The sequence below is a fragment of the Panthera onca genome, chromosome B2 (genome assembly GCF_046562875.1).
Source record: "Panthera onca isolate mPanOnc1 chromosome B2, mPanOnc1 haplotype 2, whole genome shotgun sequence".
Classification (NCBI taxonomy): domain Eukaryota; kingdom Metazoa; phylum Chordata; class Mammalia; order Carnivora; family Felidae; genus Panthera; species Panthera onca.
In genome coordinates this window covers 32,191,109-32,217,157 of record NC_138343.1, presented here as the reverse complement: position 1 = coordinate 32,217,157, position 26,049 = coordinate 32,191,109, and the positions used below count along the sequence as shown (strand labels likewise).

Sequence of the window (26,049 nt, the reverse complement as noted above, 5' to 3'; positions counted from 1 at the left end):
CCGGCTGCATTCTGAGAATAAACAGATTTGAGTAGAAAGTCACCTTTGCATTTATTGGTCCCCTTAATCCTTTGGTAAGATTTGCTGTTAGCTTTCTAACAACCAGCTCAATTCAAATTCAAAACTCCCTGGGTCCATAGGCCAAAACTAACCCGTTGCTCTATTCTTGATACCAAGACCATAAAAATGTCCTCCTTTGAGTGATTATAGAGAGGGACTGTGTAACAAGAGCACGGTCCTTGGGGTGAAAACGGTAACAAGCTTCACAGCACTTCCCTAAGGACAGGCTGAGACCCACTTCGGTGGTGCTATTCAGTGGAAGGCTGGTATTCCTGGGCTCAGTGTGGGTGATTTGATACAGAATGAATAAATAAGCGATGATAATCCAGTCAACGTAGTATTACAACGGGTATCACAGTGTGGGAAGGAGGGGCGAGCGCTTACGTGACAAAATCAAGTAGGAAAATTGGAGATGACAAAAACACAAAAATATTAAACTATATGTAGAAAATTATAGGAGTAAAAGTCTCTAAAATGGTAACAGTGGTCACAAAAATATTAAACTATATGTAGAAAATTATAGGAGTAAAAGTCTCTAAAATGGTAACAGTGGTCATTTCCTTATATTAGGGGTGACACTGCCTTTTTTTTTTTTTTTTTCCTCTTTAGTGGTCCACTAGGAAATACAATGGGGAAAAGTAGTTTTACAGACGATTCGCAGGGCGGCTGGGTGCCTCAGTCCCTTAAGCGGCCAACTTCGCCCCAGGTAATGGTCTCACGGTTTCTGGGTCGGAGCCCCGCATCTGGTTCTGTGCTGACAACTCCAGAGACCGGAGCCTGGAGCCCGCTTTGGCTTCCGTGTCTCCCTCTCCCTCTCTCTCTCAAAAATAAATAAACATCGAAAAATAAATAAATAAATAAATAAATAAAAAGTTAAAAAAAAAAAAAAAAAAAGATGATTCGCGTGAAACGTGAAGAGTGAGGGGACCAAGCCTCGCAGAATCGCCGAGGCCCGGGTCGCCATGTTTCCGGTCCAACCCGGGACCGGCGCTCCCCAAGCGAGCTACGGAGCGGCCCACCGAGACGCAAGGTCCTCCGCGCAGCCTAGAGAGGGCACGAAGTTGCCTAGGGGCGGGGCCCGAGGCTCAGGCGGACGCGTGGAGGGCTGGGCGCGCGGAGTTTTGCTGCTCTACTGAGTGTGGGGCGGAAGCTTGTTGCTGAGGGCGGACGGTGTGTACCTTACTTTTCTGTTATCCCCAGCGCCCAAGGTGAGTGGGTGCAGGTCCCGAGCCCCCTCGCGGGGGTCCACTTCGGCATTGTCTCTCCCCCTGCCCGGGGTCGTCGGGCCCTGCCACTCTCGGTGCCCCCCGACCGCCTCTTCTCAGCGCGTCTCTCCCCCGCTTCTCAAGTTCCCAGCCCTGCTTCTCCTTCGAGGAGCAGGTGCTGGGATGACCCCGGACCATAGTGCACAAACCTCCTGTTGCAGGGGCCGGTGACCTTCGATGATGTGGACGTGGGCTTCGGAAACGAAGAGTGGAATCGCCTGGACTGCACCCAGAAGGCTCTTTACACGGACTGATGCTGAAGAATTAAGGGAAACACCAGCGCGCTGAGTAAGGACTTTCCTGTGACCCGACTGGTCTGACTGGAAGGCTTAACTGCAGTTTCTCACTAACTGTGGCTCCGTCTTTCTCCACATTTCCCCGCTCGTGTGTGGTGGAACGCTTCAGGGTCTGGAGAGCCTCCAGGGCTTCACACCTTCCGAATAGCTGAGCTCAAGCTTCTTCTGTTTTGGGTTTTGGTTTTAGTCAGTATTTATTTATTTCTAATTTATAGTATTTATGTTTATGCCAGACGAAAGGCTTGGAATTTGCGTGTGACTTGGCTTGAAATGTCCCTTATTGGTATGCCAAGCCCTCTTTTGATGCAAGTGTTGCTGGATGGAGCTGTACAGGTCCTAATTCCCAGTGTTTTTGACAGAGAGAGCCTTGACGTGCTGCTGGGCCCTGAGGCAAGAGATTCCTTTTTCTTTCTTTCTGTCTTCTCTTTTTTCTTTTCTCTCCTCTCTCTCTCTCTCTTTCTTTTCTTTTCTTGTCTTAAGTAAAATCTACCCCCCCCCCCCCATGTGGGGCTGAAACTCAGGACCCCAAGATTCATTAACATTGCACAGTTTTCTAAGTGTTCTCAGTTCTTGCCTTTCTCCTGCCTGGAGTTCTGTGTAAGCATTCCCACAGCAGGATCTTAGGCCTGGGACTGACTGGTAGGTATCTAGGGTGAATGCCCACTGCCACTGTCATCTTTCCATCCCAGACACACAAAAAGGAATTGCCCACTGGGCCCATCCACACCTCAGAGTAGGCTCTGTCTGTCGGAGAGAGCATATTCCTCCAGCTTCCCCCAAATATGTGAAATGAGTCTAGTTCCTTTTGTCATTATAACCCTGTATCAGAATGATTTAATTATATTAAATGGGGGGGGGGACATTAAGGTGGAAGACTCCAATCTGGAGTTTGCCAGCCCCCCATATTTTGTTAAAAAAGGAGGCCCCCAGTATAAGTGTTGGAGAAAGTATGTATGAATGGGATGGAGTTGAAATCCACCCTTGATAATGAAAAGTGTGGTAGGAAAGAGATTCCCAGGGGTGCCTGGGTGGCTCAGTTGGTTAAGCATCTGACTTTGGCTCAAGTCATGATCTCACAGCTTGTGAGTTCAAGCCCCGCATTGGGCTCTCTGCTTTCAGTGTAGAGCCTGCTTCAGATCCTCTGTCCCCTCTCTCTCTGCTCTTCCCCCAAGCTTTCTCTCTCTCTCTCAAAAATTAAAATATTAAAAAGAAAAGAAAGGGGATTCCCAGAATATCACCTAAAAAGGAAAACCAGAAACACAGACCAGGCTTTAACTGCCGGTTCTCTGTATTTCTGTGGTTTTTAGCAGAAAAACCTTTAAGCTTTTTTTTAGGTTAGAGTGGACAGCAAGATAGTGGAAAGCTGGAAAGTCTACAGTTGGTCATGAGAAGAGAGGAAAGAAGGAATCAGATGGAGTATCTAGAGCCAGTGGGAAGGAGCCAAGAGGCAGGAACAGAGGAGGACAGTTAGCTTGACTGCAGCCATGAAATTAGAGGGCTCATCAGCAAAGAATTGCCCTGATATCCTGATTCCTTAACATGCTGACTCTTTTCCCTTGCCTGTGAATAGGATTTTCAGTCTATAAAACTGAAGTGATAAGCCATTTGGAAAGTGGGGAGGTCTTGTGTATCTGGGCTGGATAAAGAACCATAGTGTGGTGAGTGCAGGAAGGCCTTAGGAGCCCCTGTCCTGCTCTGCCTGCAACTTGTACCTGTTACATAGTAATTCTAAAGGCTTTTGAATTCTTTTGTTAAGAATATAGATTCATTCTAGTAAGTTCTCTCCTGGTTTTATTTTATTTTTTTAATTTAATTTTTTTCTAAATTTTTTTTTTGAGAGAGAGAGGGAACGAGAGTGGGAGAGGGACAGAGAGATAGGGAGACAGAGGTTCCGAAGCAGTCTCTGCCCTGTCAGTACAGAGCCTGATGTGGGTCTCCAACTCAGGAACCAACTCATGAACCGTGAGATCATGACCTGAGCTGAAGTTTGACGTTTAACTAACTGAACCACCCAGGCGCCCCCTTATTTTATTTAATTAATTAATTAATTAATTAATTTATTTATTTTTAAATTTAATTTTATTTTGTCTTACTTTATCTTATTTATTTTTGGTTTATTTTACTATTACCAATGTTATGCAGCCTTTTCTCCCAGGTCTGAACTCTGGTTCAGAGGTACTGTGAAGGAAGGCTTAAGATGGATTCCTTTCCACCTTCCTCAGTTCCCCGTGGACTTAGGATTTCTAAGTGAGCAGAGTGTAGTAACATTTGCAGGTGTTTGTTTTTTTTTTCCTATGTTATTAATTAATCATTTTTTTATTTTTTAAGTAATCTCTATACCCAAAGCGGGGCTCGAACTCACAACCCTGAGATCAAGAGTCACATGCTCTTCTGACTGAGCTGGCCGGGCACCCCTAGCATTTACAGTTTTTATGTGTCCTATTTAGAATCTGCATCTTCATGTTTGCTTGGAAATGGAGGCAGAGTAGAAAACAGGACTTTGGATCTGGATCCCCTCAAATTCTCAGAACCCTCATGTTCAAATAAGTCCCAGTCTGAATCCAGTGGCCCCTCTTTTGAGGTTGGACTGAGAAAAGGTGTCTGGGTGATGGGCAATGGGACCTCCAACCCTGCTTTCTCCCCTCTGTCCCCTTAGTGAAATCATAGGGACCTCTCATCCCAGGGAATAGGAAGAAGACTGGAAAGTTATGCTGACAGGACAGACCATTTTGCCTCTAGAAGATGAAGACCTTTCCTAGTTGCTTGGAGGGCCAGGAGCCCATTCCTGTTCTACTCTCCTGGTTGCTGAGTGAGTGAGCCCTGGTCCTAGTATAGGATTGATGTACTCCCTCCGATCCAGACAGCTGGGGTCACTCCTCTTAGAGATTTGCTGAGGGCAAAAAGAGTAACTTCAACCACCAGACATTTAAGTAGTTGGAGGTTTATTGCTGATAAAATTAATTTAAACATTTGATTGTCAAATTCTATTTGAAAATGAAATCCAATAAGGGATGCCTGAGTGGCTCAGTCGGTTAGGTGTTCCACTCGATTTCAGCTCAGGTCGTGATCTCATGGTTTGTCCGTGCTGAGCATGGAGCCTGCTTGAGATTCTCTCCCTTTCTCTTTCTTTCTGCCTCTCCCCAGCTCGTCCGCTCTCTCTCAAAATAAACAAACATTAAAAAAAAACCAAAACACCGAAATCCAATAAAGCCATTGTTGTTCATTTTTATTTCCATGCTCTTATGAGTAGAGAAGGTTGCTAATAATGATCCTCTCCTGGTTTAAGAATGAAAAATCACACACTTTGTGGTCATGAGTGAGCCAAAAAACCTAGCATATCTATTTAAATAGTGCTACCAAGACTACAAATTAAGTAAGTCCGTCAGAATTACAGACTTTAAAAGTTAAAGACTGCTTTCCCAGGATGTGGTAGCAATCTCTGAAGTCCAAGAGTCTTGAAGGACTCCTTAAAAACAACCTTAACAAGAACACTTTTGCGACATTGAATAGTACGTGCTTTTCTGCAGCTGTAGGAGAACAGAGAAATATTTTTTCCTTTGATCTAGCTGAGACTTTTTTCACCAGTAGGTGGGAAGGTCTGTAGTTTCAAAGCCAGACTTGGAATTCTGTTAATTAGTAAAGGAGGAGGGAAAAGAGAGCAAACTTGAGAAGCTAAAAATTCACAACATAGAAAGGAAAAGAGCTGAATAGGATAATTATCAAACAGACCATGGGAATGTAATGTAGTTCTGTTTTCCAGTAGAATCTGGAAGATAGTTGTTAGGTAGAACGCACATGAAATATAAGTCCTAGCTGGTCTCAACCATGGACATGGTCTTGGGCCTGTAATCATGGTCTCCTGTCACTACTGCACTGGTGGCTTCTGAGCCAGTGGCCGACCTATAACCCCTAGAAGGAAAAGGGAACAGGGTGGCTGGTGGGACAGCTCCTGACCCTGCTGTGTCCATGTGGAGCTGCTGCTCAGAGTAGTCCTCTTAGTCTCTCCTCCCTGAGGCTGATGTGGTGTCAGGGATCTAGGGAGGGACCAGTAACTGAGAGATCAACTAATCACTACTGCCTTCTGAAATGCTTTTCAGTATATCAACTCTGGGACCCAGGGTCCTCATTCTGGCTGTAGAGCCTCTTGGCTTTCAATCCAAGCATTCCAGAAAGGAAGATCCCAAACCTCTGTGGGTAGTAAACCCGTTAAATAAGTCTACTGGGTTATTTACTAGTACACAGTGGTTTGAAGAGAGTGGTTTCTAAATGCCATAAAAGTAGATTGTTTTTAGGGCACCTGGGTGGCTCAGGGTTAAGCATCTGACTTGGGCTTGGGTCATGATCTTGTGGTTCGTGAATTTGAGCCCCGTCTCTGTGCTGACAGCTCAGAGCCTGGAGCCTGCTTTGGATTCTGTGTCTCCCTCTCTCTCTCTGCCCCTCCCCAGCTCGCCCTCTATCTGTCTCTCTCTCAAAAATAAATGAACATTAAAAAAAAAAAGTAGATAGTTTTCAAGTGAAGAGTGGAATTTACCCTAGGCCTTAGGGAACACTATGATTTTAATTGGGTAGCCACATGTCCCAATTTGTTTGAGACATTTCTAGTCAAGACCCAATGTCCTGCTCCAATTTTTTTTTTTTAATGTTTATTTATTCGAAGAGAGAGAGCACGCGAGCAATGGAGGGGCAGGAGAGAGGGAAAGAGAGAAGCGCTGTCAGTGCAGAGCCCAACACAGTGCTTGATCTCACAAACTATAAAATCATGATCTGAGCTGAAGTCAATAGTCGACTGAGCCACCCAGGTGCCAGCCCTCTTCCCCCTCCTGCTTTTTTAACAGAGAAAGAACACCAGCAGGGGAGAGGGGCAGAGGGAGAGAGAGTGAGTCTTAAGCAGGCTTTACTCTCAGCATGGAGCCTGATGTGGATCCCAAGAACTGAGTCAAAATCAAGAGTCAACTGACTGAGCTACCCAGGCGCCCTCTGGTGTAATTATTATTTTTAAAGTATATTTATTATTCTTGAGAGAGAGTACATCAGCCAGGGAGGGGCACAGAGAGAGAGAGAGAGAGAGAGAGAGAGAGAGAGAGAGAGAAGGAGGCACAATCCAAAGCAGGCCCTGAGCTGTCAGCCCAGAGTCCCACGCAGGGCTCAAATCCACAAACCGGGAGATCATGACCTGACCTTAAGTTGGACGCTTAACAGACTGAGCTACCCAGGCACCCCTCTGGTGGAATTATTAATAGCATTCCTTTCCAGTCTCAGAAGTAAGAAGTATCCCCATTGTTGGGGCACCTGGGTGGCTCAGTCAGTTAAGCGTCCGACTTTGGCTCAGGTCATGATCTCACAGTCTGAGTTCGAGCCCCGCGTCGGGCTCTGTGCTGACAGCTCAGAGCCTGGAGCCTGCTTCAGATTCTGTGCCTTCCTCTCTCTCTGCCCCTCCCCTGTTCGTGCTCTGTCTCTCTCTGTCTCAGAAATAAACAAACATTAAAAAAAAATTAAAAAAAAAAAAAGTATCCCCATTGTGACAATAAATCGTGTGGTCCCTGAAATTCTAGGACAGATTACATTTGGTCCAGTATTAGTTCCTACTCTCTGAATTCCCTCCCTGGTCATTTGGGCTGGAAGCAGTCAGACTAACTTACCTACAGGACCCCTCAACTGTGTAACCCTGGAATCCCTTTCTTTTTCTTTTTTTAAGATTTTTTTTTTTAAAGGAATCTCTCTACACCCAGCGTGGACCTCTCAAAATTCCGAGATCAGAGTTGCATGTGCCACCGACTGAGCCAGCCAGACGTCCCCAACCCTGGAATCCCTTTCTTACCACAGGTTGGTTATACAGTTGGTTTCCGTCATTGATAACAGCGACTGACACTTGAGCATAGAAACTGTTCATTGTTGAGGTGCCTGGCTGGTAGAGCATGTGACTTGATTTTGGGTTCATGAGTTCAAGCCCCGTGTTGTGCATGGAACCTACTTAAACAAACAAACCTGTTCATTGCTGGTGTTTTAACAACATCCTACCTGAGGGAACACTGACAACTTGAAACCCAGTTGTGAACACCCTGAAGAAAGAGGAGCATTGACTGGGATGGCGTACAACAACCTGTAAATTCCTATCACTTTAAATTGGTCTTTTCTGTGGATACTTTAATGCACAAATCAGGGCAGCTACAGGGTAGATGGGGGCTGTTAGGCCAGTGCAGGCTATTTATTTATTTATTATTTAAAAATTAATTTTAAGTTTATTTCTTTTGAGGGAGAGAAAGAGCATGGGAGTGGGGAGGGGCAGAGAGAGAGAATCCCAAGGGGCTCCACGCTGACAGCGTGGAGCCCAATGTGAGGTTTGAACTCACAAACCAGGATGTCATGACCTGAGCCAAAATCGAGAATCAGACGCTCAACTGACTGAGCCAGTCAGGCACCCCTGCAGGCTTTTAAAATAAGTGGAATGGGGCTCCTGGCCGGCTCAGTCGGAGGAGCATGCAGTTCTTTGTCTCAGGGTTCTAAGTTCGAGCCTCATGTTGGCTGTAGAGATTAATAAAATAGGCCAAATTGAGGTACTTCTGAGGAGCATCCCCCCTCCCGCTGCCACTTCTGCAGAGCCATAGCACCCTGCTCCTTGTCAGCCTCCCAGCTGCTTCACTCACATTTACTTTTTTTCCCTGGTGTCTAAAGACTTGGGAATTTGTGAACTCAGCCCTTAATTTCCCTTTCTACCTTTGTTAGTTGTTGTGGAATTAGATGGAGAGGCCTGCTGGCTTCTCAGGCTGGCTCTACCCTACCCGTGAGACAGGCCTGGCCCTCCAGTACACATGCATACTCGCAAGAATTTCAGAGCTAATAGCTAACCTTTACTGAGCAACTCCCACTTGCCAGGGATTGTTGTAAGCATTTACATGTCCTGGTAACCTAAAGGCAGGAGTCCTTTTATCCCCATTTTTATAGGTAAAGAGAGGTTGATTAACTTGCCTAAGGTCATCTGAATGAAAATTGAAAAACAAAATTATTGCTGCTTGTTTTCTGATTATAGAAGCAATTATTTTTCATTATAGAAAGTTTGGAAAATGCAGAAAAATGAGACCTAAATTTACAAAATTACAGTATAAAACAAGGCGTCTTTAGCTGTACCCTGAGACACAACCCCATGCTTAGTAAGGTTCTGCCAGGTTTTTTTCTCTCCTATTTAGTTTTTTAAACATAGCCGGGATTATTTGATACATCTGTTTTGTAACCTGATTTTCTAAATGTCCTCTATTTGTGGACATTTTCCCATGGCAATCTCTACTTTTACATCATGTTTTTTAATGGCTGTGTAGTCTTATATATATATATGCACTATAATGAATTTTATTCTTAACTGATTCCCTATTGTTGGACATTTATGTAACTTTCAAGCTGTTATAATTAGCCAGCATGCAAATTTACAATGAGAAATATATCTGGCAAGCAAACAAGACTATTTCTGCAAGTTGGTCACACATCTTTTCCCTATAAAAAGGATATAGAAAGTCAAACTATGTCATAGAATTCAAAAAAAGGGCATTGATCTTAATAACCAGCATCAGCAAGCTACGTGGTAGTGTGTTAATACACATTTGAAGATGTTTGAATCAGGTTGTCTGCATCATAGCTTTCCAAGTTACATTAAACACAAAGCCTAAATCATGTGTGTCAGTCTTCTCATCCTCACCTTTAGAGCTAGCCTGTGGTGTGTGGGTTCTGCAGGTGATTTATCTTGTCTCTCCTGCCACTCCTAGGGACCTAAGTGCCTGTCATCTCATCCCCATGGATGAGGCCTGAACATCTAACATGGATATCTATCATGTATACATGCTACCTTGCCCTCTTTTCCCCATAATTTACATCTCATTGCCATGTGTTTGTAACACCTAAGTATTTGATTAACAAAATTGTATTAGCTTTATATTCTTAGGTGAATGCATAGATTAGTGGGAAACTCTTCAACATCCTTTTCTCTTGGAGACATTTGCAAATTGATTTAATGTGTGTCTGAATGTAATTTTTTAAAATTTACTTATTTTGAGAGAGAGAGCAGAAGCAGAGGAGAAGGAGAGGCAGAGAGAGAGAGAGAGAGAGAGAGGGAGAGAGAATCCCAAGCAGGCTCTGTGCTGGGGCTCGATCTCAGGAACAGTGAGATCATGACCTGAGCTGAGATCAAAAGTTGGATGCTTAACCAACTGAGCTACCCAGACACCCCTGTGTGTAATATTTTAATTTAAGTGAAGACTTTGTTTATTGCTATATACAGTCATTCACATTTCCCCCCCACACCTAATATGTGACAGGTACTGTTCTAGATGCTTGAGATCATCAATGAACAAATAAGAAAAAAATCCCTTCCCTTGTGAGTTTCTGTGCTAGTGAAGTAGGGTATTGGGTATTAATGAATTTCACTGTGTGGGATGAGTATGGTAATCTCTGCTGAGCCACTCTCTTGTGCTATAGTTTTAGTTTAGGGTGAGTTTTGCCTATTTGGATTGTTGTATTCACATTTTAACTTAGCTGTATTCAAAAGACAGCTTAAATAGTGGGTTTTTAAATTCTTGAAATGTTCTTATATGTAGAGTGTAGAGAGTCCAGTAAGAAGGAAGTGCACAAAATAAGATGCTTCAGTGCTTCTTAAATGTGTGTTTGAACATTTTCCCCTTAAAGGGAGGATTCTGGAAAGCTGTACTTAGTTTAGTTTTACTGTGCTTGTACAAGAGTTTTTTGAGCTGCCTCTGAAGTGGACACATGTACGTGGGCCTCAGGTGTGACTGCTCTTTGCCTCTTGAGGATCATGTTATTTTGAAATATAGCCAGACGTTAATTTAGTAGAGTCTGAAAACCAAGGAATTAATCAAGCTGGTGAACAGATGTTTAGTCAAAAATATACGTGATGTGGGGCACCTGGGTGGCTCAGTCGGTTGAGCGTCTGACTTTGGCTTAGGTCATGATCTTTCAGTTTGTGGGTTCGAGCCCTGTGTTGGGCTCTGTGCTGACAGCTCAGAGCCTGGAGCCTGCTTCGGATTCTGTGTCTCCCTCTCTCTCTGCCCCTCCCCTGCTCATGCTTTGTCTTTGTCTCTCTCAAAAATAAATAAACGTTAAAAAAAGTTTAAAAATGTATGTGATGTGACCTGGGAGTTTTTTGGCCCATAGGAGTAGAGAGGGTGCAAATTATACTCAGTTTGAAGCCCATTGTCATTATTAGTCAAGCAAGGTCTCTCTCACTTTATTCACTATTTTCTTGGTAGCCCATTCCCACCCCCAAGAGTAGGCAATTCTTTTTTTTTTTTTTTTTTTAGGGGTTTATTTATTTATTTAAATAGTCTCTAACTCCCCACCCCCCGACTCCCCACCGCCCCCGCCACCAGTGTGGGGTTTGAACTCACAACCTAAGATCAAGGGCTGCATGCTCTTCCAACTGAGCCAGCCAAGCACCCTGGCAATTCTTTTTTTTTTTTTTTTTTTTTTTTTTTTAAGATTTTATTTCTTAAGTTACTCTACACCCAGCGTAGGACTCAAACTCACAATCTGGAGATCAAGAGCCGCATGCTCCACTGACTGAGCTAGCCAGGTGCCGCACCCTGGCAGTTCTTTATCCTGTTCAATATTGTACCCTTTTTCATGTTAAGGTGTCCTTTTGTGTAAGGTACATGTATTTTCTAAACAATGTCTCTTATTATAAAATTCATGCACAGTGTAAAAAATTCAGTCAATAACAGAAGGTATAAGGAAAATTAAATTTACTCCTAATTCCACCACCTACACTCTGAGCATTTTGATGCATATACTTTTTTTTTAATTTTTTTCTTGTGATGAGAACTTTTTTTTTTTTAAGTTTATTTTGAGAGAGAGAGAGAGAGAGAGAGAGAGAGGAGTATGGGGAGGAGGAGAGAGAACATCCCAAGCAGGTGCAGAGCACAATGCAGGCCTCAATCTCCCAAACCGTGAGATCATGACCTGAGCCAAAATTAAGAGTCAAGTCGGATGCTTAACCAACTGAGACACCCAGGCTCCCCAGTTGATGTATATACTTCCATCCTGTGGAAATTTTCATACACTTACATGTGCCTCTATATATTAACTTGAAATGAAAAGATTCTATATGGTTTATGATCCAGTAACGGTTGACTGTGCCTTTTTCTTGCTTCGGGCTTTCTGATATCTCTTCTAGTCTGTACATCTGGAGTGGTTCCTTGTCAGTAGTAGGTACACACGGTAGAGGTTACTCCCCTTGTGTTAAAGAGGTCTGGAGCTGCGGTGCCTGGCTGACTCAGTCAGCAGAGCATGGGACTCTTGATCTTGGGGTTGTGAGTTGGAGCGCCACGTTGTGTGTAGAGATTACTTAAAAAAAAAAAAAATCTGGAGCAGGCAGTTCCAGGCAGTGTGGTGGCTCCATGATCATGATGTCATCAGTGCCTCAGTCTCCTCCTGCTTTTTTCACTATCTTCCTTAGCATGTGGCTTTTGTGAGGTCACATCATGGTCAAAAGATGGCCACCGTAGCTCCAGCCACCACCTTCACATTCCAAGCTGGAAAAAAGAGGAGGCTAACTAAACTCCCCTTAAAGTAGCACTTCTCAGAACTTTAAATGCACATGTGAATCAACAGAGGATCTTGTTAAAATGCAGATCCCAATTCTGTAGGGCCCAAGATTCCATATTTCTTTTTTTAATGTTTTACTTATTTTTGAGAGAGAAAGAGAGAAAAAGAGACAGAACATGAGCAGAGAGGAAGACACAGAATCTGAAGCCGGCTCCAGGCTCCGAGCTGTCAGCACAGAGCCCAATATGGGGCTTGAACTCACGAACTGTGAGATCATGACCTGAACTGAAGTTAGATGCTTAACAGACTGAGCCACCCAGGCGCCGCCCCAATATTCCGTATTTCTAACAAAGTGTCACATTTTTTAATAACAGAGCTTTTAAGAGCTTTCTGGAAGCCTTGTCTAGTGACTCCTGGCTTTCATTTCATTGGCCAGAACTCTCCTGTAACCAACCAGCCCTGGCTATGGGGGAGGCTGGAAGATGTGGCCTTTTTAGCTGAGCACTTTGTCACCCTGGATACAAATGTGTTTCTGTTAGTAGGAAAGAAGAGAGTGGTGTTGGTAGGTGACTGGCACCCTCTGACAGTGGTCAGATCACATTGAAAAAGCTTTTTTGAAAGTCTGTCCTGTTAATTGTCATAATTCATTTTTGGTAGAAAGAATGATTTCCACTGCCTAGCCTATATGGAAAATCTTTTCTGGGGATGTTCTCAGTGAAACCAGAGTAACTTAGTAATATATATGAAGTGATGGCCCTTGTCACCCTTCCCAGATACAAATTCTGTGTACTATAGTTTTCCCATTCTGATTTGTGAAATGTGACCTTTGCGGCGGGAGAAAGGGCAGGCAGAGATGGGCTAAGAGAGACCCTCCTGCTTGGCTTTGCATATTTATTCAGCCTTTACATTCATCCTGTGATGCTATTTTAACTCCAGATACAAACATCTAAGGTCCTGTAGATCTGTCATTATTTCAAAATAAAAAGCTAAATAATCTCGAAAATCCCGATCCAACTGTAAATGATATTTTTGAGACATTCTTTTTTTTTTTTTTTTTAATGTTTATTTATTTTTGAGACAGAGAGAGACAGAGCATGAACGGGGGAGGGTCAGAGAGAGAGGGAGACACAGAATCTGAAACAGGCTCCAGGCTCTGAGCTGTCAGCACAGAGCCCGATGCAGGGCTCGAACTCACCACTAGATCATGACCTGAGCTGAAGTCGGATGCTTAACCGACTGAGCCACCCAGGCGCCCCGTGAGAAATTCTTGAATTGTAGACATTTCCCATGCAAAAAGTTTTTTAGAAAGTCTTTAAAAATTGAAAGAGATCCAAAATATATAAAGGACTCCTACAATTTAAATCAATCAATCAATCAATCAATCCTAAACGGCTCCATTAAAAAGTGGGCCAAAGACTTAAATAATAGACATTTCTCACAAAGATGTGCAGATGGCTAATAAGCATAGGAAGAGATGCTTAACATCCCTAATCATTAGGGAAACGCAAATCACACCTACAGTGAGATACCGCTTCACACCCCTTACAATTATTATACCAGAAAAACAGAAAATACAAGCGTTGGTGAGGCTATCGAGAAATCACAACCCTCGTGCATTGCCAGTGAGAATGTAAAATGCTGCAGCTGCTGTGAAAAATGGTATGGCAGTTCCTCAAAATAATTAAAATATAATTACCGTATGACCCAGCTATTCTGTTTTTCAAGATATTTCCAAAAATTAAAAACAGGGATTCCAGTATTTATTTGCACACTCATGTTTGTAGCAGCGTTAGTGATGATAGCCAAAAGGTGGGAGCCACCCAGGTATCCACGAGGGGATGACTGGGTAAACAAAATGTGGTGTACATACAACGGAATGTTTGTTACTCAGCCTTGAAAATGAAGGAAATTCTGACACATGCTACAACATGGATGAACCTTGAGGACATGTTAGTGAAGTAAGGCAGTCACCAAAGAATAAATACTGTTCGACTCCACTTACATGAGGTACCTAGAGGAGTCAAATTCATAGAGACAGCGAGTAGCACAGTGGTTGCCAGGAGCTGGGGGGAAGTTACTGTTTAACGGATATGGAGTTTCAGTTTGGGCAGATGAGAGAAGTTCTGGAGACGGATGGTGGTGATGGCTGCATGGCAGTGTGAATGTACTTAATGCCACTGAACTATCCACTGAAAAATTCCTACAATGGCAAATAAGTTCTATACATCGCACCACAATTTTGAAAAGAAAAAATGTGGTTGCTGGTTGGGCTCAGCCACGAGGAAGTCTTGGGCATTGTCCTTTCAGCCTGGGTGCCATGGAGCAAAGCCACAGCCCTTCTATAACACGGGTGAGAAGTAAATCTTTGTACTGTTCTAAACATCAATAAATAAGTACATTTTATGTTTATATCTTACATGATACAAACATTTGAGAGAGATGTTTTTCATAAAGCTCTTTGTGTAAAAAAAAAAAATGTCGAGAGTGAATGAATACCCCTCTTAATCCTTTCCTTCAAGAGTTTGGAATACCTTCATCCAGACTTTGTACAAGTCTTAAATTCTAGAGTGAGGCCTGCCTGTCTTTCTCCCACACGAGAGATGTTGGGTATTGTCCATTGCTGCCTGAGAGTCTGGTTTCCAAAGTGGGTTTGGTTGCAGGATCAGAACTACAGGGCTATGCGCACTCTGCCTTTGGTAAACATTCCTGCCTTGTAAATATTCCCTCCCTGGGCATTGGGAATTGGTCAGGGCACAAGGCAGAGGACTGCCTTTGTGTGTATGTGTGTGTGTGTGTGTGTGTGTGTGTGTGTGTGTGTGTGTGTGTGTGTCCCCTCAGAAACTTTTCCCCCATCCTCTGCCAGTTGTGACCCTAAAGCACTCCCCCTCTGCAGAGGAAAGTCCTAAGGCCCAGTCATAGCAGCCGCAGCCCTACCGCTTGGGTCTGTGAAGCCTTGCTTCCCTCTGCTGCCCTTCCTGAGACCTTGGCTGGCCACCTAATTAATTAAAGTTTGCATCCTTGGTCCTTGTCCCTGATTCCTGGCAGTGAGCTCCTAAAACCCTTGGAATTTCCTGGGTGATAGGATTGTCTCTCGCTACTCTTCAGGAGTCCCTTTCCAAGTGCACTGGGTTTATGCTAACAAGGGCACTTAAGGTAGGGTCCCTTGATAACCTCAGGATGGAGCTGATCACCAGAAAGATCAAGTAATTGGAGGGTTGCAATTTTCAGCACCACCTGCCAATCTGTGGGAAGGGAAGAGGGCTGGATAATAAGCCCTGTAAAAATTGCTGGGCAGTGAGATTTGATGAGCTCCTCCGGGTTGATGAACAAGAACGTGTCCATTTGCCAGGAGGTGGCACATCCTAAGTCCACAGGGGAGGAGGCACCTGTGCTCTGCTTATATATCCCTTCATCTAACTGTTTATTCATATCTTTTAATACCCTTTGTAATAAACTGGCAATAGTAAGTACAGTTTTCCTGAGTTCTGAGAGCGCCTCTAGCAAATTAATGGAACCTGAGGAGAGGGTCACGGGAACCTGATTTATAGCCAGTCAGTTAGTGCAGGTGACAACTTGGACTTAAGACTGGTGTCTGAAGTGGGGACAGACCAGTGGAACTGAGCCCTTAACCTGTAGGATCTGATGCTTTCTCCACATAGTGTCAAAATTGAGTTAAATTGTGGGACACCCTTGGAGTGCCTGCCTGGTTCAGTCCGTAGAGCACATGACTCTTGATCTTGGGATTGTGAGTTCAAGCCCCACATTGGGTATAGAGATTACTTAAAATCTCTAAACTGTGGGACACCCAGCTGGTGTCAGAGAACTGCTTGGTGTAGGAACACTCTCCTCCCCACATTGGCCCCCCAATAGACACACATTTGGTGACCAAAGGTGTGGGGAGAGGGGAGAGAAACGCAGTTTTCCCTTGCACTTTCATCGCTGTGACATTTGCTAACCATGGCAGCCCTGACCACCGCTTCCCTGCTGGAAGGGTCTTCCTAAACTTGACCCTTGTCTTATTCCATAGCTGTCTTTGCTTGTCAGGTATAAACATAGATTCAAAGCCTCCCCTTTACCCTGCTGAATCTGGTTGTGCCCCTCAGGGATTATTCCTCTGGTGGCAGTAGAAATCATGTGTTTCAGGATTGGGTGACCTTCGAGGACGTGTGAGGCCACGGCTATACACTTCACTCATGGGGACTGGCATCATCTGACCCTTCTGAGAGGAGTCTCCATTAAGATGTGATGGAGAATTTGGGGAATGTGATCTGACTGGGGCAGAAATCTGTGTGACTCAGTTCATCCATTGCTATAACTAAGTCATTGCTGCCACCCATTTGCTAGCAGCGTGCTCTAAAGATTTCAGGTTAGTTGGTTTTAGTTTCTGGATCCTTGTAAGCTCCGTGGTTCCTCCTGATGAAACGTGAGCTAGGTCTGCCTCCCATAAATGTTGGGTTCTGGTATTTCCCTCACTGGGAATGGGCACCTTTTCTGTGATCTCAGTCTACCCTCTGCAGCACCCAGGTGATCTGGTCCACCATGTCCCCTTTCCTGTCTCAGTGCTGTGAACAGAATTTTATTTTTCCCAGCCTAATCTGATCATCTTCCTAGAACAAAGGGAAGTGCAGCAGGGACCAGGTCTGCCGGCCACTGAGGGATGGAGGACTTCATTTGCACCAGTGAGTGAGGGGGACCATTAGCTCCCTCCTTGTTGTGACCCCTGCCTCGTGCCTTTTGAAACATGGCTGCACCCAAGGCAGAACACGGATCTAGGGGATTCCTCATTTTCTCTTGGTCTCTTAGCCACCGGGTGGAAATCTGATGGGCATAGGAATACCCGGCACACATTCCTTTCTGGGGCTAGCCATCAGCACCCAGAGGACGGCGGCTGATGCCATGCCTCTGCCTGGTCTGTCTGTATGACGACACCGAGGACCTCTGCCCTCAGCCATTCCCCTTTGCCTGCTTCTTTGTTTTCTCACCCCTTACATTCAAGGGGTTGACTTCATCTTCATACATTGCCTGACTTTCCTATTTATTCCCTAGGTGTTCTGTCCTTTGTCCCCTCCCTCTTATGCTCTGTGTTTACCAGTCCACTCGGCCTTCTTTGCTGGCTCCTGTCCCCGTTCAAGCCCCCTTCCCTGCCTTACTGTGAAGGGTTGGGAGGGTAAATGCTGCACACTCCCATTCTCTCTCTCTCTCTGTTTTTTTTAAATGTTCATTTTTGAGACCGAGACAGAACATGAACAGGGGAGGGGCAGAGAGAGAGAGGGAGACACAGAATCCAAAGCAGGCTCCAGGCTCTGAGCTGTCAGCACAGAGTCCGATGTGGGGCTCTAACTCACGAGCTGTGAGATCACGACCTGAGCCAAAGTTAGATGCTTAACTGACTGAGCCACCCAGGCGCCCTTCCTATTCTCTCTTTGATTGTTCTGTTCTCGGGTTGGTTTTTGCTCACAGTGGCTATCAGGTCATGCCATGTTTTTATTTGTCAGATGGTGAGAGCAGAGCCAAGAAGGTGGAGTCAGCAGTAAAGCAGGGTCTTTCTGACCACACTGAGTATGGAGGGAAGGTGTGGGGAAAACTCCCAAAGGCTGGGCCCCAGAGATCCAATTTGGTAGACTTTCCTAGAGTCTCTAAGACCAGAGGTCTTAGAAGAAAAGATCCTTCAAGTATGGTGAGTGCAGTTAGAGATCCACTGGGAAGTCACAACTTACTGCGTATCAGAAAATGTAGTGGAGAGAGGTTTGCACTGTCCCGTTCTGCAGCCCAGAGGAACTGCACTGGCAAGAGAGTGCGATCAATATACAGAGTATGAGAAAGCACCGAGAAGCAATAAGATTCTTGTGCATCAGTGTGCCCACACCAGAGAGAGCCCACTCCTGCAGCAAGTGTGGGAAATTGTGTGTCCAGGGCTGTGACTGTCCGCAGCAGATAGAAGGCAGGTGAACGTAAGCAATGTGGCAAGACCTACAGCTCTAGTTCCCAGCTTCCGACACATGGGAAGAAGTGTCCTGAGAGCTGAGGGTGGAGAGATAGCACCAGGAATCACCAGGAACCAATCACTCAAGCTGCTCATTAGTTCTTCGTAATAGACAAGCCTCCAAGCGTGGAAGAACCTTCGAAGACAACGAGGTGCCTTTTCCCTTTCTTCCTGATTAGAAGGAGTATATGTATATCTGTAAGGAGTGCAGAGAGGCCTTTCCTCAGGAGGCTGCTTTTTGTTGTTGATTACACAGTCCACACTAGAGAAAAGCTGCGTAGGATGTAAAGCAATAGGTTATACCACATTACGTATCAGAGAGTTCACACCCCTAGTAGGCTATATGTGTGCAACAAGGGTGGGAGAGCTTTTATGTATTACATTAATTACTGTGCGCTGTAGAGTTGACACTGGCGAGAAGCCCCACAAACATCAGCACTCCCAAAGCTTGGTGCCTCTGAGTAGTCTCTGGGGAAAAGCCTTTTACATGTGGCCATTGTGGGAAGGCCTTCAGAAATCAGCCCCATGTCATCACCCATCAGACTATTCAGACTGCAGAGAAGCCTTAAGAGTGCCAGAGGTGTGAAAAAGCCTTCAGCCAAAATGAATCTAAGGGCCTATCAAAGAGTCCACACAGGAGAGAAACCTGGGAGTATCGCGAATGTGGGAAGGCCTTTATGAGGAATACCAACCTTATTGACCATTAAAGACTCCACTTTGGGAAGAGGCATTGACTGGGAGAGAGGAAGGAAGAAAGGTTGTTAATAATCATGAAGACCGTCAACGTAGTAGGTTTCATACAATTTCCAATCCCATGAGTGTGATGAGTGGGAAAGCAGAAAAAGATCACACCTGACTACCCCAGAATGGACGCAGGAGACAGATTGTGCAAGCACGCTAAGGAGGGGAGACTTTGGCTGTGGCTAATTCCGGAGCATGGGTGGCCATGCTGTTTTTGTAAAGGGCCAGAGAGTAAATATGTTGGGCTCATGAGCTCTATGGTCTCTGTCGTAGCTTCTCAGCTCTGCTGTTGGGGCACAAAAGCAGCTAGACGGTATGTACACAAATGAATGTGGCTATATTCCAGGAAGATTTTCTTTACAAAAACAGAGAGCTGACCAGATCTGGCCCATAGGTCCTACTTTGCCAACCCCTGTTCTAGAGAGAAAAACCTCTTAAGAAGCCTTAATAATCAGAGGGCGGGGTCACAGACTGGATTCCTTCTGCAGAGGAATCTTGGAACAGCATGATCATGGAACAGAACCTTCAGGGGATACTCCAGCCTTGTGAGAGGGTCAACAGGAGAGGCATGAAAGATCCAGAAACCTGTGTTCTGCCACAGAATAGCTGAAGGACTAGCGCCCAGTCACCTAAGAGCCACAGGGCTTTTTTTTTTTTTTTTTTTTAACGTTTGTTTATTTTTGAGAGAGAACATGCCAGTGGGGGACAGGCAGAGAGGGAGACAGAGGATCTGAAGCAGGCTCTGCGTTGACAGAGAGCCTGATGCAGGGCTTGAACTTGTGAAGTGCGAGGTCATGACCTGAGCTGAAGTTGGATGTTGAGTCACCCAGGAGCCCCAGGAGCCACAGGGCTTTTATGAGAAGAGCAAGAGAGTATATCTGAAAGTGCTTTCAAAGTGAGTATGGTAAACACATTTATTACATTTGTTAATTTTTTTTTTTTTTTTTTTTAAGTAAGCTCTACACACACCACGGGGCTCAAACTCACCACCCTGAGATCAAGAGTCGCACACTCTGCCGACTGAGCCAGAGCCGGCCAGGTGCCCCAGTATGGTAAACACATTTGAAATGGTGATTTATGTGAAAAGATTTTACTCTTTCCCCAAATAGTTTTGGAGCCCCTACTGTGCCCGCATCCTGCAGAGGTAAATTGGGAGTGTCAGTGTGTGGATGGTGTTTAGAGCCGTGGAACAGGATGCTTCATGAAGAGGATTCATGGCTGAGCTAGGGGCGTCCAACATTTAGCAGTGGGGAGAAGTGAGGGACTCAGCATAAAAGATTGTGAAAGTGTCCTGTGAGGTAGGAAAACGACATTGTGGAGCCAGGAAATCAGGGTAAAGGCAGTGTCTGATGACGGAACGGTCACCTCCAAGGGCTGCTGCGGGGTGAATGGGCGTGGGACTGGGAATAGCCCCTGGGGCTGCCCTAATGCACCACCAGCCAGCTGGCTGGCTTGAAACAACAGGAATTCTCAGAGTTCTGCAGGCCCGATGTCCAAAATCAAGGTGCCAGCAGGGCCGTGCTCCCTCCGCGGGCCCTCAGGGATAATGCTTTGCCTCTGCCAGCTTCTGGGGCTCCAGAGGCTCCTTGGTTTGTGTGGCTGTGGAACCCCATTCTCTGCCTGTGTCTTCACAAGGCCCGCTGTGCTGCCTGTGTCTCTTAGGACACTTGTGTTTGGGTTTAGGGCTCACCTCAGAATCCAGGATGGACTCATCTCAGGATTCTCCACTTAACTACATCTGCAAACTCCCTTTTTCCGTATCAGTTCACAGTCATAGGCTCCAGGGTTTAGGATGTGGATGTAGCTTTTGTGGGGCAGCACTCCAGGTTTTGCTGGTGAAGCACTAGTAGCAAAGCATGTGAGCCGGTTCTGGAGAGAGTGGGGGCAGAGCGCAGACGGCAAGCAGGTCTAGAGCTGGAGGGTAAGACTGAGTCACACTTGCCTGATGAAAGCAAAGATCCTATTATACCCTACTCTCCGCGTCGGATGCCTCACCCCCGCACACACGTTCTCAGAAGGAGGGGCCGGAGGAGGTGGGGAGTTATATCACAGTATTCCTGTTACACAGCCATGACCTTTCTGGAACCAGCCATTGCAGTGGGTGCGTCGCATCAGGGTCTAGAGGCCACATGAGCTTGATTGGAGGTTGGAGAGGAGCGTTACCAACGGCGGGGCAGGGGGCGGGCAGGATATAAAAGAGATACAACTTGTAGTGGCCTGACTTCTGGAAGCCCTTAAGGCTGTGCGGAGGGCTCGCAGAAGCCGGGTTACCTGCAGTACTGAGGCAGCTCTCCAGAAAACAAGTGGCATGTCCTCCCAGTGGCCACAAGAGACTTGTCCTTGCATAGGAAACCCAGTCCCCAGACTTCCAGGAGAAGGAGGTAGTCTTGTATGCAGGGTGCCCTCGTTAGACTTGGCGTCAGGCTGGTACCCAGACCTCTGGGGGTAAAAGCTCACCCCAGCTGTCTGGCATAGGATTTCTTCCTTCCCCCCCCCCCCCCGGGTTTGTTTGTTTGTTTATTTATTTATATTTTTTAAATATATGAAATTTGTTGTCAAATTGGTTTCCATACAACACCCAGTGCTCATGCCAACAGGTGCCCTCCTCAATACCCATCACCCACCCTCCACTCCCTCCCACCCCCCCCCCCCCCCCCCCCATCAGCCCTCAGTTTGTTCTCAGTTTTTAAGAGTCTCTTATGCTTTGGCTCTCTCCCACTCTAACCTCTTTTTTTTTTTTTTTTTCCTTCCCCTCCCCCATGGGTTCCTGTTAAGTTTCTCAGGATCCACATAAGAGTGAACACATATGGTATCTGTCTTTCTCTGTATGGCTTTCTTAAACAGCAACACAAATGGTGCACTTGGGGGAATAGTGAGTTGAGGTCATCTCAGCCTTGAGCAAAAGAGAACTAAACAGAGGGTCTTAGGTAGGGGCCATAGCCAGATAGGCCATGTTGCGACATGTAGACAGCCGGTGACGGTGACAGGCCGGATGAAATTACTCCCTGGAGGGATAGTGCCTGGAGGATGGTCAGGTGCAGGGTGGGGGGGGATGTGTTCAAGTCTCAGTTGAAACATAACTTTTCCAGAAAGACATCCCTGAGTAAATTGTGTTCCCTATTTCAACTCATCCTATTCCTGTGTCATCCGCCTGCGAGTGTAGCTCCACAATGGTAAGGACTGGCCCAGCATTCCTAACTCTGACTGAATAAACTGGAGAGGGGGAGGCAGAGCGTCTGGCTCCCACATCTCCTGGGGAGGGCTTTGTCCTGAGCAGTTGCCTGGTGACATCCAGGGGCACCGCCACCGCTCACCGCCTGTGGGAGCTGCTCTGTGCACAGCCACCAGGAGCAGGGTGTGCAGCGTGGGGGTGGGGTCCCCTGAAGTCACTCACTGAGGGTGGAGGGGGTGCCGCCCTCCCCCTGCACCTTTGCCTCTCCAGCGGCCTCTTTTGTCACTGTTGCCATTGCCTCCCACCTCCCAGCTCTTCCTGTCCCATGTCCTTATTCCCACACTGCAGAATGCCACATTGACGTGTTTCCTTTGAGTCCCTCTCCCCCCCGCAATGTTCCCCTGTCTTTTGGACAACCCTAGCTGAGAAAACGCGGTGGGGCGAGAGGTGTGCTACCCCAGCACTGGCCTGAGGCCCTGCTCCCCATCCTTCGCCAGGCAGAAGTACCTCAAACGAGTGGATGGAAGCAGACATTTCTACTTCTACACACGCTTCTGGGGGTGTTCACACTCAGGCATCTCCCCGTGAGAAGGTGGGTCAGACACACAACTGTTTCTGAGGTTTGACACTGGAAATGGAATTACTGGAGAAACTCATTTTCTATGTCCTGTGCCTCTAATGTATTTTGTAATCAGAATGAGAAATTAAAAAACTGAAAAAATATGTGTGTGGCTATTTACTAACCATTAGTTACTAGAATCTTTTTTAAGGAATGTTTTCAGGATTAGGGCTCTGCTCAGCTGATCTTTCTATACATCTTTTTCTCTTGAAATTTAATTTTGACACATCAGCTCCCCATTTTGTAAAGCACAGATTAAAAACCATTTATAACCTATGTTTGGCCAAAGGAAAGTTGTAGAAAAGTAGTTCCTATCTTAGCTGTTCTTAAAAATTAAAGCCTAGTTCTAATTTGATTGTTGATAAGGGTGTACAATCTTGGAATATTTGAGAAGTATCCATTTTGTTGCCTGCTGGTGCACTGATCACAAACTTTTCTCTAAGTGATGTTTATTTGCTAGTTGTGAGCAGAGGGGAGTGTCCCACGCTCACTCGGGGACCTGTCTCCAGAAGTGGAGTGGACTTTGTGACTCCGGGTTTGCTCCATGTGATGCTGTGTTCAGTGTGGCCCGGAAGCAATGCTCTGGTGTCCCACTTCCCTCCTGACCCATGGCACTAAATACGTAATCTAAAAAGAAAAACAAGAATGGCATCTGTTTTGTAGACACTTGAGGAGGAAAATCCCTGAAATGGGAACAGGCTTTTTTCAAAAGCAAACTTGGCTTCAGCCTTCCAATTTCTTTGATTCTGATTGTGTTGTTCTAGAAGCTGTTACATGGCTGTTACCTACCGTTAAGGTAGGTAGTTTCCACTGTTAGAGGTGCCCCCCACCCCTGCGCCTGCTGCTTTTTTGAAGGGTGGCATTAAAGATCTAGGACTAGACTGAATTTTTGAACTCCGGGAGCATTTCTTAGTCATCTCAGCACCTCCAGTACTTGATGTGAACTAGTGAGGCGCGTGGCGTTTTCACATGGCCAGAAAGTCATCAGCCCGGTGCCTGTTCCTGGGAGTAGGTGGGCTTTGCAGTCTGCCCCCCACCCCCTGACCCTTGGACCCCAGCTCAGGGAGAGGGGGTAGAGATGAGCGGCCCCACAAACCCCCGCGGCAGATGGCTCCAGCACCCCGGGTGAGAGAACAGTGAGGGCAGCCGCAATGAGGCCAGCGGCTGGGCCGAGCGCACCCCTGCCCCCTGGCCAAGGAGCAGGGGTGACTGGAGGCGGGAAAAGAAGAGGCCCAGGCCCGGGGAATGCAAGAGAGCTTACAACCCTGGGGAGACAAGCAGGAAAAGGTTTCCTTTCCTCAGAGGAAAAGGAAGGAGAGTGCCTACTTTTAAAAACACCCACGGCCCCCGCTGGTAACCAGAGGGGCCCAGGAGGCTGGCCTCTGACGGAAAAGGGTGGGCTGGGGCGCGCAGAGCCACCCCCAAACAGCAGGCAACACAGGCGTCGAGCCGCAGGAGAAGCAGGTTTATGAGCCTTGAAACCCTCTGAGATGTGAGAGATAATATCCATAAAATCCAGGATTGCTAGAAAGCCACAGACTTGCTTCTCCAAACTGCTGAAAATAGAAAGGAGGAAGTGAAATTAATAGCGCTGGGAATGAGAAGGAAACCAGGCCATGTGTGCATATCTTCAAAGCTAGAAAATAACCACATCTTCTGAACACATTACATTCCAGGTGCTGAACCAAGCAATTTTCACTTATTATTTCATTTAATCCTCATAAAAGCCCAAGGAGATAGGTATTACAATCTTGTTTTATCGGTGAAATTCTCTTAGGTTGAGTAACTCGCCCAAAGTCACAGCTGAACCCTGTTCTAGCTGACTCAAGAGGATGGACTTAATCACTGCCGGTAGCTTTCGAACTTTTTCCACCAAGACCCACAGATCTTAACCCAGCATGCATACGTATAATATATGACTGAAAGAAAAATTTCATAAAACAGCATGTACCCTTACCACCTACAATGCTCTCTGATACTTTCTATTCATTCTATTTTATTTAAAAGGAAATGCTAGTCACGACTTGCTAAATGCATTTCCTAATTCATTAATGGGAGAGGACCCCAATCCCCCCACACAGTTGGAGGAACACTTACCGCCTCCTGGCAGTGGGAGGGGATACATTGGACCCAGAAGATGGCTTTACCGGCCCCCCTGAGTTGCTGGGCTGAAGGGTAAACAGTGCAGACTGTAAAATCCTCTCGAATCTTCTGGGCCTGATGATCAGCGCAGTGCGAGAATGCGCCTCATGGACCTTTCAGGAAATGCCCCTGGGGACACTCCGTGAATTATGAACAAATAATTAGTAAGCGATTACAAAGGGTGCATTCGTGAAGAATAATTCTTGCCAGATTGACCTCTGTCTGTCCGTCTGATGCATTTCACTAGTACTGCAGACACCATGCCTGTGAATTTCAGCAAAGCATTTGACTGATCTCCTAATAGCCCCAAGGATAACTTGGGAGATTGAGGATGGTGTGTGGTTAAGTAAACTTATTCCTGGTTGACTGCCTATCCCGAACAGGGCTCAAAAGAGACGATCTGCGAGGGAGTTCTTTGTAAAAACAAAAGAACCAGGGGAAGTTGTAATTTGTATATGTAATTGCCTCTGCCTCCTCCACTAGGGTGTGAGCCCTGTGAGGCTGGAGGACTTGTTTCCTCCGCCATCTTGCATCCCCAGCACTCAGCCCAGGCTCAGACATTTAGATGCTCCTCAAGAGTCAAGAACTCTCAGGGGATGTTATCATTAATTAGTCAATATCTGCCTGAGAGAGGACTCTGGGGACACGGTCCAGGGTTCTGGCCTTAGTCCTCTTGTGCTCCACATTCTCTCCAGTTACTTGGACAGAGAAACAGATGACATATTTACCAAAGTTTCAGGTGGCAAAAAACTGGGACAGCCAAAGCACTGGATGAATCGGGGTCCAAAAATAACTTAGCAGCCGGGAACGGTGGGCCGAATCAAGATGAAAAATAATAGAGATCTGTGTTCTGCCTGTAGGTCTAAGACTTAACTTCCCTAGCGCAGGATGAGGGGGTATACGGTTTAACAGCAACACACGTCAGGGACTTGTGGTTTATATTGGAAACCAACAAATGAAGCAGCGATGTGGCAAGGTCACCAGCCAACACTGCAGACTTAGCCTGTGAAAATACAAGCTTAGTGAACAAATAGCAGAAGGTCAGAGCCCCTCTACTTCGTGCAGGTCAAATGACACTGGAAGGGCTGGCTTTGAACAGCAGTTATTAAGGACGATATCGACACATTGCAAACCTTCTAGAGGAGAATATGTTGAATTTGCCCACATCAAAATCAAGGATTTCTGTTCAGTAAAACACCAGAAAGGCACTGAATGGCTGGATAACA

At 45.9% G+C, this 26,049-nt stretch overlaps 1 long non-coding RNA gene across 3 annotated transcripts; it reads left to right on the top strand.

Annotated features, from left to right (window-relative positions):
- The first annotated feature begins 1,127 nt into the window (after window positions 1-1,127).
- LOC132666934 (uncharacterized) lies at window positions 1,128-25,774 on the top strand. Of its 3 annotated transcripts, none has more exons than XR_013555589.2 (5): window positions 1,128-1,268; window positions 1,487-4,430; window positions 7,317-7,444; window positions 16,756-19,942; window positions 21,980-25,767. It is a non-coding gene; the product is annotated as an uncharacterized LOC132666934 (long non-coding RNA). The 3 variants fall into 3 exon arrangements; XR_013555587.2 differs by having other exon boundaries at window positions 1,129-1,268; window positions 1,487-1,613; window positions 7,333-7,444; window positions 21,980-25,768; XR_013555588.2 differs by lacking the exon at window positions 16,756-19,942 and having other exon boundaries at window positions 1,147-1,268; window positions 1,487-1,613; window positions 7,333-7,444; window positions 21,980-25,774.
- Window positions 25,775-26,049: the final 275 nt, after the last annotated feature.